This window comes from Phalaenopsis equestris, unplaced genomic scaffold (genome assembly GCF_001263595.1).
Source record: "Phalaenopsis equestris unplaced genomic scaffold, ASM126359v1 Scaffold235094, whole genome shotgun sequence".
NCBI lineage: Eukaryota > Viridiplantae > Streptophyta > Magnoliopsida > Asparagales > Orchidaceae > Phalaenopsis > Phalaenopsis equestris.
The window spans coordinates 19,972-37,533 of NW_018252983.1; the positions used below are offsets into that span (position 1 = coordinate 19,972).

Sequence of the window (17,562 nt, forward strand, 5' to 3'; positions counted from 1 at the left end):
TGGCAATAGCTACAAGGCAAAAAAAAAAAAATTTAACTAGGATAATTAACTCTAAAATAGGTTACTTATCAATTAAATGGATTTTTACAATAATTTCATATAAAATAATTATTTTTGTCATGTTAGTTGTCAAACATGTTTTCTAAATTTGCTTCTGCAAATCAAATTAAGTAGATTATTAAAACATATTTTTACATTTTAAGCAAAACAAAAATACAACAAAATTAATAAAAAAATGGGATAATTATATGCATATCATTTGAAACACTGACAAGTGATTTTTTTAGACTATCGAAGGAAGCATTTATGCATACCACAATCAAAGAAATCATAGGGACTTTAATAACAATGAAAAATATAGTTGGGGTTCTATTGTGAATTTTGATATTTGAGTGAGAATCTGAAAAAATGGATTAAAGAGGGTTGTAAATAACAATGTTCCAAGTGCTATGTATGGCCAAAAAAAATTATTGAGGAAAATACCAGCAAATAGTTTTACCATGATCCGACAAAGTGCAGCTTTGCTACAATTGCTCCTGTCGCGTCTTCGATAGTAATGGAAAACACAGTTTCTGCACATTCTACCTCTCTTTTGATATCTGTAACAGATCCGTAAAGGCTGATTCCAGTCATTTTATCACTAAGATCGCTCACATATGCCTACAAAGCTTTAAAAGTTAAAAATGATTATTCATAGAATTTGATGGGGGCAAGTTAAGATTGCAAGGGTCAATGTAAAAAAGTTAGGTTGACAAGCATGACAGTTTTCAGTATTAGATACCAGACCGTACTTCTTTGTAAAGATAATAACAAGATGGGGAATTTACATACATGTCACCAAATTCCTATGTATTTACATATCTAACACTTTAACTTTATTAATTAATTTTATAACATCCAAACCTTTCGTATCACATAAAAATACCACCATTTTAACTTTTAAAAAGTGAAATACAGCTTTTCAAGTATTGGTAAGGTGGTATGTATAAGACATGTAAATAAATAGGAATTGAGTGATATTTCTCATAATTCATATAAAATCATTTAAAATTATCACATTAAACACATTGCATCTACTATGTATTGCTATAGTAGTTTTTTATAGGACCTTTCCTACAATATAATTTTATGTGCAACATGTCATCACACACACAAAAAGATAAATATCTACTTCACTGCAACCACATAAATGATATCATTTATTCTACGAAATGAAAATGAATCATATATTATAATTATCCTAAATGTCTGAAATAGATTGAAAGGTGATAATCATCAAATGAATAAATGAATGGTCATCAAAGGAGTCGCCTCTTTTTAGTATTAGTTATTATATCCGTGCACGAAAAAAATAGAAAAGGTTGTACCTTCATTGGTACAAAATTTTGATAGTACTCTTGAGATAACTCATTAAATAAAATATAAACAAAATATACAAATGTTCTTACATAAGAAAAAGTTAAAATATAAATATGAGAAATTAAAACATCAAAGTTTGATCATTTTAAACTTTACATTTGTTAGGGCATATGCATAATAAGTAGTATAATGTAGAACTATAATTATTCATTAGATTTCTATTAAATTTATTCTATTATTCAAATAATTTTTCAAGAAAATCTCTATTGAATTAAAATGATTGACAAAAGAGATTGAGTTTATAGGGAATAGTTAATACATAGTATTATTTATATTTTTAGTTATTGTTTTCTTAATATTGTTACATACTTAGTGTTCTTATGCGTTTGGTTTGAATGATATATTATATATTTTATGGTTTAGTGGATTTTTTATTGTTGGATGTTATTATGGATTGTTATATGTATGATAGAATTGTATAATTTTACAATCCCACAATCCATTCCCGTCTTAAGAATTTCAATCTCATGAGTCAAGTGTGATAGTTTTTTATTGTCTTCTATGATGGAAAGTTGCTTTTAATAATCAAATTTACTATATTGTATTAGTTGTAAAAAAGATTTTCCTATTTTTTCAAAAAAAAAGTATTTATTTACAATATTCATAATAGCTTTAAAAAGTTAATTTCTTCACAATGTCACAACCACCTTTATAAGAAGCTTAGTAGGCCCAACCAAACCCTAATAAGCCATTAAAGTAGCATATGAAGTACAAGAGATTGGGATTCCATTTGTCATGTAGGTATAGCACATAATAATAAAATCTCACTTGAGTGGAGTGCCAACTAAATCAATAAGACATGTTTACTTCTCACAGAATTCAATTCAAAGCAGTAAAAATAAATTGTAGAATTGCAACCCAAAGTCAAAAAAATTAGCAGTCTGAGGCAGAATTTTACGTGGGAATCATGTGGCCCAAGCAATTCAATATTGATATTCTTAAGAATTTTTTTGTTACTCATCCAACATAAAAGAGAAGATAAAGTAAAAAAGGATAAACGGACTCACTCGGAATGGATAACCGCTGAAGTCAATCGAACCTTGAGGATTTAGTGGCAACACTACCTGGGAAGCTTTGCTTTGACTCTGATTTTGGGTGCAGGAATTTGAACCTTGAAACCTCATTTGTGTGGAAGTTAAATGTACCTATCAGTATATAATTTTGTGAGCTACTTAACAGTATATTCTTCTGAAACTTCGTAAACCAGAAAATAACCTGTTCCTCATGTTGGATATATGGAACCAAATATAACTGTGTCACGCTACCATATTCGAGGCAGAGTTCTTCACTCATCCCTCCGTCGTCGAGAGCACTTGCAATGAAAGGTGTGTCCAATGCAAGCATTCCCCCAATACTGGGAATTGAAAAACAATGTAAGAGGTGGGTGATTAGAAAATAGGAAGGTTTACATACACACACCACTCAATTCCTTTGTATTTAAATATCTAACACCTAAACTTCAATTTTTACACATACCACCTTACCTATGCATGAAAAGGTGTATTTCACATTTTAAAAGTTAAAATAATGATAGTTTTGATGTGATATGAAAAATTTAGGTTGTATAATTTTAAAAAGTGAAGTTTAGGTGTTAGATGCTCTCTAGAGAATAAGGCAAGTAAGTCTAGATCGGTAGAACCATAGACCTGAAAAGATTGGCTAGGATAACTTGTTCGCCCCATAATAGAAACTTTATCTTTGCACCTTCATTATCAATCAAGATAATCTGCTTTCTCTGTAAGCTTCCAAGAGCGCCGTGAGCTTCCAATGAGCCAATCAAGCTTCCAATGAGCCAATAGACTCAATCCTTGAGACAAGAAGCCATTAAATGAATTTAAATAAATAAAAGGATAACAAGTGCGAGTATTAAAGAATTAGTTCATACATATCCTTTATTATGAAGAACAGCTTTACTTTGGGTATAAATTCATTACAAGAATTAAAAACTGATGTGAAGCTCCTATTGCTTATACATACATAAATGTATGCAAGCTGTGCATGAAAATATACAATGAAGCAACGCTTACAAACAATCAATGACCCGGTCATCATATTTCATCACCATGAACCTTATAAATATTTGGGTAGGCTTTATGAATTCACATTTTTCATTTGTTGATATTGAGTGTTGCTTGATATGTTAACATATTCTTCATTAATCTTTTCTGAACAACTTTTATCCACAATTCACATTAGCTCAAGTTTACTTTTCCTCCTAATCCTCCAACATTAATTATATACCATCTAATCAGTTTTTCTTTTTTCTTTGTTATAAATGTCCAAAAAACCTAAGTTTCTTTTCATTTCCTTATTTTCAACAGATGTTATTCATCTCCTCCTCTAAAATAATCATTCCTTAATTTATGTTTTCTAATTTTTCCATACATCCATTTTAACATTCACAATTACGTCATCCCAATAAAATCACTAAGCTAATTGAACCAAGCACCCGATCTGAAGTATGCCTTCTCATTTTGCTATCCTTTGGAACAATCTTTCTGCCCAAACTACCCATACCAACAGCACTACCCATCAAGCAAACAGTACTTTCCCAAAAGCGTCATCCCAAAAAGAAAACACAACCTGCACTTCAATCTGGATTTCTTGCTGCTAAAGTTAACTTTAGACATATCTCCATTCATGTTTATCTTGCTAACATCCCACTTTTATTGAACAGTGGTCGTATAATTCTTAATCAGTTTTGCCCTTTCTACTAGCTTGGAAACCTTCTTTATCCTAAATGGAATCAATGGTTGTCTGAGATTATCTTTCAACCCTCTCAAAAACCAATAGAACTTCTCCTTCAAATTGTTGATCAAGCGAGCTGAGTATCTCATCAATTTTGTGAAATCAACCTCCTATTGCATCACTATCATTCCTCCCTACATCAACATTGAGAAAGACTCCTGCAATTGTTGCGAAGCTGAAGGTAGTACAAAACAGTCTGAAGAAATTCCCTAAGCTCATGGAATTTTGGGTTTTTTTGGGATAGTTGCAGTTGTTTAAAGAAGCAATTGTGAAACTGCTGCAGAAAAAACTGCTGATCAAAAAGTTGCAGTGGATACTATAATTTTTTTTTTTTGGAAAAATTCAGGCCGCAGCATTCTAGCAGCCAGTGCACTTAGCCAAGTCTGGTGGCAAAACAAAGCTTTTAGTTGCAGCTTTTTCAGCTTTTTGAAAAAGCTGACAAAATGTTATTTTGTCAAACAAAAAAATTGTGGTGCAGCACGCACCGCCGCCCCAAATGCACCCTTAATCTTCCTTAAAATTTATATTCATGTTGTCCCAACCATAAATGCTCTGACTCACCCTCTAGCACAAATACAGCAAATGGAGCATTCATGCCTTTTAGGCACTTGCTACCATCAAATATATTTTCCACTCATAGAAGCTAATAATCAATCTTTTGTGGCTTTACAAAATCCTTGAATTAGGGTGGCTTCATACTCTAAAAGAGTTTAACGTATTTATCCATTTCTTATTCTTTACACTCGTCATACTGTACCCATCACTAAGTAATTATGCCACCAATTCTTTTTGGTAGCCTCATTCAATGGCTCATCTTGCAATAAGACCTATCTAGAACTTCCACCAGTGGTCCGATCTTATTATTGGTGTGTCATATGATCTCAACCCAACACATAATAAATAATTATACAAATGATACATAAAAATAATTACTTATATTGCAAAAGCAAATCCTGATGTCTACCCACTCTCTGTCATGATTCTAAAGATTTTTCGAAGGCTTGGTGCACAATTCAATTCCTCCTAGTCATTACATGCTACTTCTCATCACATACTAACTCAATGTAGCCTTGACATCGTAACAAATTACACCAAATTGGGGGATGCAGATAAGGACAACAACTCATTTATAATATAATATACATTTATAACTTCAAAATCATTATTCCCATCTAAAAGCATTATCAATTGGATATGATTAAATATTCCCATCCAGAAACACAGAGTTACTGAACCATTACATAATTAATATACAACGATAGAGTAAACATCATTTTCATTTACATTGATCGTAGTCTTTACAATACAAAGAATAAATGCACAAAATCATGATCATGTAAATCATCAAAAGTCAAAACCTATACAGTTAAACATAACAGCATAAATGATTACACTAAAATGATATCAGTACAAAGATATATTTCTCAGAACAACCTCCACTCCAAAGTTTACTCTTCCTCTAGAAAGCATGTACACTCTAAATACTTTTTGTGCTTGTGTCAAACACATACACGTCTTCAACAAACCACAGAAAGTGTCCGATGCATTTATGATTAAGTTATTTCAAAAGGAAATTAAGCTTTAGCACTGATTGAGTATCATTTGACATAAGGAAGTGATTACATTAAAATGATATCAGTAAAAAGAAATCATTATCAGAACAACCTCTACTCCAAAGGTTATTTTTCCTTTAGAAGGCGCAAACACTTCCAAATACTATTTGTGCCTATGTAAAACACATACACATTTTCAACAAGCCCTAAAAAGTGTATGATACGCTTAAAATTAAGTCAAAATTATTTTTAAAGGAAATTAAGCTTCAGCACCAATTGAACATGGTTTGATATGGGTCAGGAACGAGATCAACATGCCTAAGGATAGGCACGTGGTAGTTCGTGAGATCTATTACACTTGCAATATCCGCATTCTCCATCTCTAAGTGCCCAAGCATCAATTCACGGTATTCTTAGCACAAGTCTACTTCTTTGTCTTTGTCCCCAACTCTTTGACAATCCTCTAATTCTTTCTGTTCAACGAAGCCTGTGATAGTTGCTCGGACTCTGTGATTCATTGTCTTACTATTCACCATGTGCGTACTATGTTGAAAGTAAGCTTAAATTGTTTTGAGTTGGAAGTTATTTGTTGATAGCTAAGTTATGTTTGATGTGTTATAATTTTAGTTTAACTTACTACACTTAATAGTTCATTGAACTGATAAATAGCTTTTGGTTCCATAAAAACTAAAAATATGAATTTGTTGTCTTCTTAATGAGGCATTGTTAATGGATTTAAACAATTGAGCCAATGAATCTATTGGCTTCACAATGAGTATTGTTAATGGGTTTAAACAATTAAGTGCCGTTGAATTTTTTATTAGGTTTGATGTTTTGAGTTTATTTAAGTGACTCAGTTTATACCAGAATGGGCTGGAGGTATATTCAATCAACTAAATCACGTCCCTCTATTACATATAACCTCAAGTTAGGGGGTCATCAAAAGGTTTGATAAATAATGATATCGAAGTAATTGAATTTTGAGGATTGATTACAGAAGCTTGAGTGGATTTAGTATTAGTAAATTAAATATATATATATATATATATATATATGATATGATTACAACAAATATGTGGGTGTAGCCTAAGTAAATGGTGAGACAAACATTTAACCATATATTAAAAGTTTTATATAATATAAAAAAATAAAACAGTATAAAAATATAAGAATATGATATAATAATTTATAAATAATTGGTTGATAGAGGGCCAGAATTAACAAATGGTCAACCAGCGCAACATAACAAAATAATTGAAATTTCTAAAAATGTTGCACCGACTAAGGGCGGTACTCTAAGAGCAGCAAATGTGTCGGCAAAACTAGATTATATTGCTATTATATCAAGAAGTATAATACAATTTTAGATGATAAAAATGAAGATGCAATTTTTATCACCATTAGTTTCATTTGCACCACTAGTCCCATAAGAAAAACCAAGTACTAGGGCAAGTACTCTTGATTAATATTTGAAATTAATTCAAATTTTAAGAGGTCTTTATTCTGTTTCGCATTGATTTAAGCAAGTTGTCAAGAAATGTGACAATGAATATCAAAGGAAGCGAAGAAGTTTAATTGTATCAAATAACTAATCATATTATAACTTAGACCATTAGATCACACAAGTTTCTACATAAGCTAACTATAAATATGAATGTTTGGTGAGCAACATCCTTAAAAAATGCATGGCAAGCATATGTCATCACCACAACAATCAAAAATTCATGTATACAAATTAGTGTCATGGAGGAGCTATAATACATAAAATAAAAACACCATAAAACTTGGACGGGTGTTGGGTTAATACATTTTCCTACAATAACAATGAGATTAGCAATGAATCTAATGGCTGGGACAATTGAATGATAGTTGATGACTAGATTGCATGGATAACAGTGTTGAGGAGTGGTGAAAGAACTCGGGGACCAACAAAGGAGAAAGCAAGAAACCTCGAACTTTTTTATAAGAAAAACAGCAATTACATTCAGTGAGAAATAAAAAGAAAATGATAAATAGTTAGTGTGGAAAAGGTGGTTTTTCTAAAAACACTCCAAGTACAATCTTCAAGGTAAGCACCATCCTGTAAATTCCCGTAAGTGTCATATCTAGGATTTAAGGAGTCATCATAAGGAAAAAAAAGCTACATTCTTTAAGATAAAAACCATTTATACCCATCATATAATTTGAATAATATTGTGTGTATCTCCTTAATCCTGAATCTTCCAATATCACATTGAGAATAATTTGATTAAACGATCCTTATTCTAAAAGTTTCTAGAAACTTATAGAGCTTTTCATGAGTTCATTAAAACCTTCTTGATTCAATTTGTTTTAGTAAACCTACTATAGATACAAATAAATCTATAAAGAAATTATGAGAAATGATTTATAAATTTTTCTTCAGGCATATATGAATATGCTTCATATGGCTGCATTTGGATATATTAGTACATAAATGTTTTTTTTTACCACAAATGAACGTCACCATATTATAAATCATCCAAGAGCCCCTGACACTTTTAATCATTCATACTATGCAATATTCGAACATGATGATTTGATGATATTCATTACACATACTACGTTATAAATGGTGCCACTATTATTGTTTGCAATGCATACCTCATGTCTTGTCATTTACACTATAATAAATGGAAGTTATTTATTGAGTTTAATTCTCAAACTCATTCATGGAAAAACTTCTAAGAGCCCCTGACACTTTTAATCATTCATACTATGCTAATATTCGAACATGATGATTTGATGATATTCATTACACATACTACGTTATAAATGGTGCCACTATTATTGTTTGCGATGCATACCTCATGTCTTGTCATTTACACTATAAAAATGGAAGTTATTTATTGAGTTTAATTGTCAAACTCATTCATGGCAAAACTTCTTTTAATATGCCCTACAAGGTGGAGGCATGTTGGATAGTCGCTACAGAAGCAAACCTTTCAATAGTAGTTTTTTATTAATTTGTTGTTTATGTTTCAACCACAGCTCTAGCTTAGATATATATTTAATTTTGGGTTAGTTACTACTTTTTGGTTTATTCTTTTATTTTATTTCATTAGTTGGTATTTAGTTTTTCTTGCTGAATTATTATTGAAGACAATTGATGTAATGAAATTTTAATTTTTCCTATATGTTTTGTTTATGATTATTTGCATATTAATCTTTTTTCTCTCAAATACAAATCAATTTTACTTAAATTTGACTTTTTAGGTTTATTTAATGTCGACCCGGGGCATTGAATTTTCAAGCCCCATCACTATCGTTTCATTTTTTTAATTAGGTAAATAATGTTATGATTTGAATCAGCGAGCATTAAAATTGTGAGGGAAGGGTTGTATTGATCCGAATCAGAGGAAGGAAGAAGCGGAAATGGAAGGATTTTATATTTGAATACAGGGAGTAATCAAAGGATTTGGTGTTTTATTTATATAAATAATTTTTATTTAATGTTATTAAGTTAACATTCAAGTTTATAAATCAAAAACTAGCGATTAAGATTGTGCGAGCAATCAAATTCAAGGACAAGGAAGATCAGATAGGGACTATACAATAGAAATGAAGATTTTAAGGAGAAAGAAATAAGCAAGCTTAAGATGAGAATTATATTTCTACATTACAGTAGTATTTCTTACTTCTTGATTACATTTTTTATATTATTTTTTCAAATTTATGATTTACTTCACTAAGAATTAAACTACCAATGATGTCTTCATATTGTTAAGTTAGACACATGCATGTTGATAATTCTGCAAAAACATTTGCATAATAGTTTACCTATGAAGTTATTAGATTATTGGATGTCATTTAAATTCTAGTAAATGTGTATTTGTTCATTAGTAGATGAATGCAAAGTGTTGCATAAGAAAATTAATATATGCTATAAAGTATGAAAATATTAATACATGAATGCTTGCATGTGCGTGTTGAGTTGAGAAATTCACCCTCTTATGCTACTGACTGGGGATGTCAGTGTACCCGTGGGCATAGACGTATTCTTACCATCTTAGACAATTGTGAAATTTAGATCACTAACAACTGTGTTGAAGGGATAGTATCAACCTGAAGTGAGAAAGCACATTTTCACCTCAGACAATCATGTAAGTTAGATCACAGACCGCTATATCGACGAAAGAATATCAATCAAGGGTGTGTTAGACTATATTTAGACGATACTCCTGAAAAGAATGTGAAAGTTAAGAAATATAAAGTATAATAAAGTTAAAGATCAAATATTAAAAAATAAACTAAAAGCTGATGCATGTAGAAATATTTAAATTTCTTCCATGAGCATATTTAGATTTCTTCCATGAATAAATATCATAGATTTATGATTTAAATTATTATATGATTTTCTAAACTATTTAAGAAAATGCCAACATACATATTGTCTCCTTTTTTGCGGGTCACTAAAGTGTAATTGTTCCACTAGATTGTCTTATATAACTCATTATGTTAGTTTATTTTTTTTGAGGTTCAAGCTTTTAAATAAAAAATGAACACTATATGAGAGGATGTGTACATAAGGCCATGTTAGAAGATATAAAGGTAAAATTTTACTTATTAATTAAATTGTTTTCTTTACTAGTTCTTTCCATTAATATTTTAATTGTAAATTGTTATTGATGGAAAATGAATATAGTAAATATTAAATTTCACAGTCTGACCGTCCGTTACCGCTTTGGAAATTTCAAGCCCTTAAGTCGGGTCATGACATCTCATGAGTTGAGATTAATCCCTTTCTTATGTCTCATATTATCGGAGAATACCCCCTCCTGAACGCAAGTTGATATACTCATCTCACTAAAAAAGTTGCCATCATTGACAACTTTCTTGAGTTTGAGGAGGTACCAATATTCAAAACCCTCCCTTTAGAATTTGAGAAAGCCTGACTTATGTCCCTCACTTTTCCAAATTATCCACTAAGATCACTCTATGTTACCACGCAGTTGTTGAACTCTCATCAACAACAATAATAAAAAGACTAGATTGTTCTAATAGATATACATAGTATGGTCCTAATATTATTTCAAATTTCGATCAGGTTTTCCATCTCTCTTATAATAATACAATGCATGCAATAACTGACATTCTCTGAAGGGAACAATAGTGATGGTCCAATCCGGTGACAATAACTACAAAATGGTTAATCTCTTTCTTGATGAGGAGAACATCCATTCAAAGTTTAAAAACTATTTGTGTGCTCATAAAGCAATATTTTACATGTGCGCCAAAATAAGAAGCACTTCAACCAATAACGTGTCATTGCTAGGAAGTTTCTAGTAAAAGCATGGGGAATGAATATCTTTGCAGTTTTTCTGTTGAATCCTTGCCATTATGGCTGCCTATGATCAATTAGAATTTTCAATGAGTAGAACATGTTTACTTTTGCTGATAATGCCAGTAATGGATAATGGATATAAAAAATTAATGGGGCATTTACATAAATAGCACACAATCCTTATGTATTTACTATCTCGCATCTAAACTTCATATTCACACACATAGCACTCAAATCCTTATTATCACATTAGAAATAGCACTATTACCACTCTTTAAAAGTAAAAAAAACCTTTTCATACTTAGGTTTAAAGCACTGAATTGATATGTATGTAAATATGAAAGTTTTGGTGTGAGATATGTAAATACAAAAGAATTGTGTGCTACATATGCAATTTTCCCAATTTATCAAATGTTTATTTTTGCTTATAATGCCAATAATGGTTAAAAAATTTCAAAAATTAATAACATCAATATGAGCTAAAAGGCAATAGATTCAGCATGCAAGAATTTAAAGGCAAATATGCATTATTAAAGGTAGTTAAACAGGTGAATGAATTAAATTTAGATAAATCTGGTAATTTAACTAGTGGAACCTTCAAAGAGCTGACCTATATCAAATTCTAACGTATAAAAGTGATTTTTTGCGCCTTAAAAGGATGGTAGAGGCAGACCAAAGTTAATAACTTGAACATCACTTTTTGAGACTTGTGAGCTGCTTGCTAATCTAAAACAACTTACCTTGCATAAAAATAAAATGCAGCAGCATTTTTAACTGCATCATGCGTGATGCTGGAGAAAGAATCTGTGCAAAACCGCGCACCCAATAACATGGCATCTTCATCTTGATCCTGCTTTAAAGAACTTTTAGTTTCAATATTTCTTCTACAAAAAAATATTGGGGCATTTAAATACATAGCAAACAATTCTAATGTATTTACCTATCTCACACCTAAACTTCTATATTTACACACATAGCACTCAAATATTTAATATCACATAAAAAATAGCATTATTACTACTTGTCAAAAGTGAAATACACATTTTCATGAATAGATTTAAAGCATAAAACGCTATGTTTGTAAATATTAAAGTTTAGCTGTGAGATAAGTAAATACATAAGGATTGTTTGCTAGAAATGTAAATTTCCAACAAATATTTGAATGTACTAATGGCCAAAAAAAAAAATACAGTCAGAAAATTCCAATTTGCAGCATGTTTTATACAGTATGAGCACTTCAGTATTTTAAATTATTTGGTATATATATTCAAACCTGCTTAGCCCAAATGCACCAAATTTGATTAATTCTTGAATTGGCTTAAAAAAAAATAGAGTTAATTTATAAAAGCCCCAATTTAAAGATTTTAGGTTAGAGTTTTTAATTTTTTTGCTTTGAGTTCAGGTTAGTCCCTATTAGAGCCCCAATTTAAAGAGTTTGGGGACCAATTTGGCACTATTAGAGCCCCAATTTAAAGAGTCTAGGGACCAATTGGCACTTTTATAAACTTTGGGACTAAAATAGCTCCATGTTAGTCAAGGGACTATTTTGCCACTTTGCTCAACAAAGAATACTCAAACCTTCCTAAAATGGGCTAACCTAAACTCAAATCAAATGAAACCATAATAAGCCAAACTTGAAACCAAACAAACTCTAAATTAAGTCACCTGGAACTGAAACTAATCCCTTAGAAATATAGTTAAAGGCTTCTTAAGGAATTCCAGAGGCTTAACCAAATATACTTAACACTAGATGGACCAAGCTTAGCCCAAATGCACCAAATTTGGGTAATGCTTGAATTGGCTTAAAAAAATTAGAGTTAATTTATAAGAACGCTTCATCAAACACTAAATATACAAAAAACAAAAATAGTCCAACAACTGTATACACCTAGACAACCCAAACCGAGAGTATTCAGAATAGAGGAAATCTTGGATTAGCTTGAATGTATCAATCCAACTCCCATCTTTTCTTAAAATTGTCTTCCGTTCACATGGCAGATATCTATTGGTCCATTCTCAAGCATGGATGAAAAATGTTGATAGAATTTTCAAAAAATATATTTTGTGACTCCTCTTTGAAAAATTTATGGCTCCACCATTGGGTATGCATGCAAATATGAATGTTCAGGTGATAGATATGTAAATATACAAGAATTGTGTGGTATGTATGTAAATGCCCCAATTTTAAAACATTGTAGAAATTTGACGGTGACAAGCCAGACAAACACCATTTGTTAAGAGAATTTAAGTAAATTAAAGGCATATTTACATACATAGCACGATATGCTTATGTATTTACATATCCCGAACATAAACTTACATATTCACACAGGCAGCAACCAAATCTTTACTACCACATCAAAAATAGCACAATTACTACTTTTTAAATGTAAAATATAACTTTTCATCCATAGGTTTAAATGACCAAAGTGATATATGAAATATGAAAGTTTAGGTGTGAGATATGTAAATGCATAAGAATAATGTGCTAGGTATGTAAATTTCCGATAATCAAAAACCAAATGTATGCATCAGAGCATGCTAGAGCTGCACACATTACCTCATCTAACAATATCACCAAATACTCCGTCGGCAAAAGACGATGATGACCAGATCCTTCCATGGCCAACCTTAGACTGCATCCTGTAAGGAGGATCTCCCGTCCTCTCTTCAAAATCCCACCATCCGATTCAACTAGATGGTAGTATCTGGAAAGCAGGACAACTTTTCAACAAGTAAATGTTATTATTATATATGGCGCATTTACATACGTAACTCCCAATTCCTAGCTATTTACATATCTAACACTTTAACTTTTACATTTATGCCGCCCAAATATATCATATCACATCAAAAATATCACTATATTAACTTTTAAAAAGTGAAATACCAATTTTCCATACATAGTTCAGGTGGCATATATGTAAAAAATGAAGTTTAGGTGTTGGATATGTAAATACATAAGAGTTGAGTGGAATGGATGTAAATTTTCCTAACTATAGATATATGCGGAGAGTAGATTAACCCTCTAGGTATAACATAAAATACAGGATTCCTTGAGAAGTTTATACAGGTGATGGCATTATCAAAAGAGGCAGAAGTACCCGGTACGCTAACATTAGTTTCTTTTTTTTAATATAAATATCATTACAAACCCTTAAACACTAGTCACAATGTAGCAGGGCTATTCGTGGAAGCCCGATGGCAAAGTTGAGTAAGAGCTTGTTGCCATGCGTGAAAAGGCCCATTAAAGCTTTTGGCTTGCTATCGTAAACTGATGTGGGATGCCCTTTCTTTTTTTATTTAAGCTTAATTGTGTGGCGTGTGTATGGGGAAATGACAAATCCTAGGGGAAAAATAAAAGAAGGCCCCTTTCATTCTCATGTTCTATATGCAATGTCAACAAAAGTCGAGCAAAATTATTTATTTCAATTTTAGGTTTTCTAAAATATTTTAATTTCACATAAGCTGACTAAAAATTTTGAAAGAGGACAAAAATCAAATTCAATGGATAAGAGAAATTTTTATAATATTGCATAAAATTAATATGTATGAAAACTCAAAAGGAGAAATTATAAATAACACTTTTTTTTGTATTTTTATATCAGTACATGTTTATGCCTTTTACATCAAAACTATAACAAAAAAAATTCTTAAAACCATCAATTTCGGTCCGAATGAAACGTGTTGAGAGTACTTTTGGAAATCATAATTTCTGCGCCAACTAAAAGAAATTTCTTGCACCCACCTTTTATTGTAAAATATATTTATAGATTTGAGCAAAAGCAGGTTAGAGCTTCTACCTGCGATGTAGATATAGATCAATGGTGCAAGAGATCCATAGATCCCCCAAAGTAAGCATATATATGTCTGTGCCTGATCATATGACATGTACAAATTTTAATTAGATATTTAACACTTTAACTAGCAGTATGTTTAGACTTCTTATTATTAGCCCACATTTGAATTGAAATCAATAAGAATATAGATAAAAAACAAATATATATAAGAACAATGAAGATCACAAATTGTAATAGAACTTTTACAAACCAGTGAAAACAATTCCGCACAATGCAATTGAATGGCTAGAAAACTATTGACGCCTTTTCTCTCATGCACCATGCATTTTTGTTTTTGTCTTCTTGATTGTGCTATGGAAGCTCTTCTCAAATTCCAATTCATATCATATAAACAGGAAAATATCTTGATTTGTTTCGTGGTTAAATGTAAATGGTCATTTTCCCTACCATATTTGGCATTGATTAGATAGCAAATATGAAGCTTCACAACTCATGGACATGACTACGCATAAAAGTTACAAGCAAAATGAATACAAAGAACAAACAAAATACACAATCATAAAGCAAGTTTGTGTGGGCTTGCTTAATAAGATCTGCCTTTCTCCATGACTGCAGAGAGATCAAATATAACAAAAGAGTATAGAAAGCATTAATCTTTGATTAATTTGAAGATAGGGATAGAGAAACAATTTATCTATGTAATGATTATGGGATAACACACCTACTAAGAAGATGAGTATTACGCATGGAGAAGAAGCATTGATAATGTTGTTATTATTGTTTTCCCTTCTTTTCTAGAAGAGCTTCTTCCATCTTCATTTCCTTGTTACATGGCTTAAGGCTTTAGAATCTCTATCTCTCTCCCTCTCTCTTATTTATTTGCTTGCGACTGCGGGATGGTTTTCAGCACCATGCAACAATTTCTTTGTATAATGCTTGAATAAGGTAGATATCAAGGTTATAAATATTAAGTGAATGTAGCTAGAAAACATAAAATGAAAAGGTTAAGTAGAAGGTGGTGGGTAACAAACTTATAGAGATTAGGTAAAGGATGTTATTTAAGAAACTTATGGGGAATGGATGAATAAATTTATCTCTAGATCTCAACGCAATATATAAATCCATGTATTTTCCAAATGATTATAGAAGTAAATAAGCAAGTTACAATGCATGCGGAATGACAATCAAACTTAAGTGTAGACTTTTTTTAATATCTACATAATCTTCCTATAAGTAAATACTAGAGAATATAAGAATACACACTATACAATGAACGAGAATTGGTGGGATTAAAACACATGCACGGATCCCACCAAGTTGGTTGGTTCATTCTTTAAATTTAAACTTTTGTAAAGAGGATCTATGCAAACTAGTAATATAATCACATTAAACTTCAATATATTTAACTATATGTCACGAGTAAAATTGTTTTCCACCTTGTAAGTAGGATCAAATGAAGTTTAAGCTCAAAAGTCCCTTCCTCTTTCACTGCAAATTCAACTACTGATCATTAAGCAGACCAAAACACTGTTAGCCACTCCTCCATGGTTGAACAAGATGACGAATCTAAAATTAAAGTTGGAAAAAAAAAGAAATCAATATTTTTATCTGCTTTCAGTTCAAGGCAACGTTGTTTTACTCCCCAATCATAGTGAATCTTCACAAGATTCATCAAAAATAAAATTTAATTTTTTGTAACTGCTGGAAGATGAAAAGAAAAAAACAGACCATTGTTGTATGAAAAATGTTTCTATTCTAAAATAGAAGTTAAGGCACACCTTTTGCATGCTCTGTTGGAAATAGAGGCGGTGAGTATATAAGTAGGAAAAGGAATGACAGGTTTTGAGATACCTGGGAGAAGAAACGAACGCAAAATAACCGCTTCAATGCAGCTGGTTGGAGAGAGAAAATTCTTCTCAAAAATTGAATCGATGGTGACTGTGTTCGGAAGCCTTGTTCTTCTGCGCCGCCTCTTCAATGGAGCCATCCATTCCATATTCTTTTTTGAGGTCAAAACCCTCCGCTGCCATTAACTCAAGAATCAGAGCTTTCACCATACCCTAGCACCTACACAGATCAATATATACGATCCCTAGTAGCTGTAGTTTAAAGTGATCGAAGATGGGGTTTCGGGAATGGAGAGATTGCCAGGAAGATCTCGGATAGAAGAATTCCGGGGGTGACTCCGCTAGGGTATGCGATGCAGGTTTTGAGGATACGGGAGACAACCCAGCTCCATGACGGCACGCGAGAGTCCTCTGCGCATCCCCGGTCTTCCAGCAGGTTGTCGTCCGGGAAGAGAATCGACCTACCGTGCGCCACAAACCCTAGAAAAGCGTCTTCTTCCTCGACAGCAGCTCCGCTGCCGCCATGACGGTGGAGTGGTGGCCACCTCTCTTGAGAAGATTCCATGAGCAACAAAAGGAGGATTAGAAGTTCAATCTCACCTGGAAGTGCAGCTAATCGTTAGGGTTTAGAGTTGTATCTTTGAGTCGGCTATTTGGCGGGAACGATGCTCCAATTGGGTACAATTTCTGAAAGGTCAAAAATTTTTAAAATAGCCTTCCTAAAATAATTTTTTAAATGGACGTAGAAAAAATATTTAAAAATTGATAAAATAACCCCTCACTTGCTAGCTTATAATAAGAAATACACGACAAAATATAGGTCAATAGTTATTTTATGATTTTCAAACCTAAACTTCAAAGGTTCAACAAAAATTATTCTAAAATAGAAATTT

At 31.7% G+C, this 17,562-nt stretch overlaps 1 pseudogene; it reads right to left on the minus strand.

Moving 5' to 3' along the window:
* Nucleotides 1-17,293, minus strand: part of LOC110039078 — a 26,962-nt pseudogene extending 9,669 nt beyond the window's left edge.
* Nucleotides 17,294-17,562: the final 269 nt, after the last annotated feature.